The sequence below is a fragment of the Podarcis gaigeae genome, assembly GCF_964106915.1.
Source record: "Podarcis gaigeae genome assembly, chromosome: W".
In the NCBI taxonomy this organism is placed as follows: Eukaryota; Metazoa; Chordata; class Lepidosauria; order Squamata; family Lacertidae; genus Podarcis; species Podarcis gaigeae.
Window position 1 is genome coordinate 15,014,693 of NC_139695.1, and position 2,577 is coordinate 15,017,269.

Below are 2,577 nucleotides of genomic sequence, written 5' to 3' on the forward strand. Positions count from 1 at the left end.
GTGGTATCAGCTCAATCAGTTCTTCCTGTGGCCCAGAAGAGTTCACATATCGGCAGAACAGCGCTATTTGTTCAATATCACCTTTATCTTTGGACTCATCACAGGCGATGGAGTACGCCACAGCTGAATTAATGTCTTGAATTTGCTGTTTGCTAATGTTTTCTGCCATTTTTAGGGTTCTGTCTTTAACAGTCTTCGCAGACAGAGGCATGTCTTTGATTTTCTGCACAATTTCATTCTTGTTTTTGAAGTCCATGTATAGATGTTCCGAAACCTTAAGGAATGCTTCTTTTATATACTCTCCATCTGTGAACGGCTTCCCATGCTTGACTATTTCCTGAGCGGCTACAAAACTAGCATATGTTGTGGAATTTGCAGACTTCACCCAATTCTTGAAATTATTTTTGCTCCTATCAACCTTCCTCATAAGTTCTGCAACGGCTTTTCGTCTCTCATCTCCATCTGGATATTTTTCTGCAAAGGCTGCGTGTTTATTCTGGAAATGTCTTGCAATATTTGACTTTTTGTTGTTTGCAAATTTCTCACCACATATTAAGCATACTGGTAAACCAGTCTTGTCAGTAGAGAATGCAAATGATTCTGTCCATGTATCATTAAACATTCTGTTTTCTTCAGAAATTTTTCTTTTCTTGCCTTTATCCATGGCTGGCCTACCGGGGGTCCAAAACAGGGACGTAATTAGAAATCAGAGGGCTCCATAGCAAAATTTGCTATGCCCGATGTCAGGGAACTGACATCAGAGTGAGAGGCGAAGGGGAGGCTCCCAGATTCTGCAGGCAAAGGACCCAGCACCAGGGGGAGAAGCAGCTTGGTAGAGGGGGGAGGAAATCAGCGCAACACCAGGGATAAAGGGGGGCAGATGGGGGAAGCGGAGAGAGAGCTCCGGGATTCTTCTCTGTACATCAGTGAGTAGAACCCTCCACTAGCCACGCCCTCCCTGCGCAGAAGACTCCCGCGCAGTGAGAGGAGGAGGCGACTGGGAGTCAGACAGCTTCTATGCTGGAAGAGGTTTAAGAAATGCCCACAGACGGATTCTGCTAGCGACTGAGACAGCTACGCGGAGATGGGCTGTGCAGTCAGAACGGTTTTAAAAGGCAATTAAGCCTAGAGAGGCGGCAGTTTACGCACGAGTAACTCAGACCCATTACACATGCCCCAAAGTGTACCATAAATCATAATCAGTGCCTGATGTAAATAATAATTAATAATGAGGCATTCGTCATTATAAAAATACCTTTTTTGACACTTTTTATTATTTCTTTGTTTGACCCCTCAGAATTACTCCTCCTCATAGAAATAAACATTAAATTAACAAGTTACCTTTTTTTGAGTGTGTGTTCTTCACTCCCCTTCAAAACAGTGACCAGTGTATATGGCCCCTTTCAATGCAGCCTGCTTACAAAGGCGGGAAAGACCAGCAATAAGCTGTTGCATAACGTTCCCCAAGGAAAGCGTTAGCTATTCATAGAATCATAGAATCATAGAGTTGGAAGAGACCACAAGGGCCATCGAGTCCAACCCCCTGCCAAGCAGGAAACACCATCAGAGCACTCCTGAGATATGGTTGTCAAGCCTCTGCTTAAAGACCTCCAAAGAAGGAGACTCCACCACACTCCTTGGCAGCAATTCACCAAACTTTCACCAAACTTTCCCCTGCTTAAGTTTAAAAAGGGGCTTCAAGCAACTAAAAAGGGGCTTCAGGCAACTAACTCCACGTGGAATTCCACGCGACCGCGACTTGCTATGCTCAATAATCAATGCCCCAAAATGCCATAGAAAATTAATCAGGGCCCCAGTGTACCATAAATCATAATCAGTGGCTGATGTAAATAATAATTATTATTTTTTTTTCAAAATTTTTATTAGGTTTTTTTAATAAAAGAGATACAAAAATGAAAAACAGCATTGTTTGTGTCTTTACAAAATTTCATAACATCTTTGGACTTCCTCGCGTCATCCGCTCGCACTTACATTGTTCATAAAATTTTTCAAGCAAATTACCATCTTATTTGTAATCTTATAACCAATCATTACAATATAGTCTAATAATACTCATCTAATTTAGTGATGGCCAATTGTTTATAATCAAGCATCCTTCTTAGCATTCCATCAAATTACAATAATTTTGTAAATAAATCTTAAATTTCTTCCAGTCTTCTTCAATCCTTTCTTCTCCCAGGTCTCGAATTCTGCCAGTCATTTCCGCCAGCTGCATATAGTCCATCAGCTGCATCTGCCATTCTTCCAGCGTGGGTAGATCTTGAGTTTTCCAGTTCTTTGCGATGAGTATCCTTGCTGCCGTTGTTGCATACATAAAGAAAGTTCTGTCCTTCTTTGACACCTTCTGGCCGACAATACCCAGAAGGAAGGCCTCTGGTTTCTTAGTGAAAGTATACTTAAATACCTTTTTCAGTTCATTATATATCATTTCCCAGAAGGCCTTCACTTTAGGGCAAGTCCACCAGAGGTGAAAGAATGTTCCTTCATTTTCTTTACATTTCCAACATTTATTGTCAGACGAGTGGTATATTTTGGCAAGCTTAACTGGGGTCATGT

The 2,577-nt window shown here is 41.6% G+C and overlaps 1 long non-coding RNA gene across 1 annotated transcript; it reads right to left on the minus strand.

Moving 5' to 3' along the window:
- Positions 1 to 546: 546 nt before the first annotated feature.
- Positions 547 to 1,422, minus strand: LOC310836000. Its single transcript, XR_014559819.1, has 2 exons — positions 1,342 to 1,422; positions 547 to 671 (listed from the first exon to the last, which is right to left on the minus strand). It is a non-coding gene; the product is annotated as an uncharacterized lncRNA (long non-coding RNA).
- Positions 1,423 to 2,577: the final 1,155 nt, after the last annotated feature.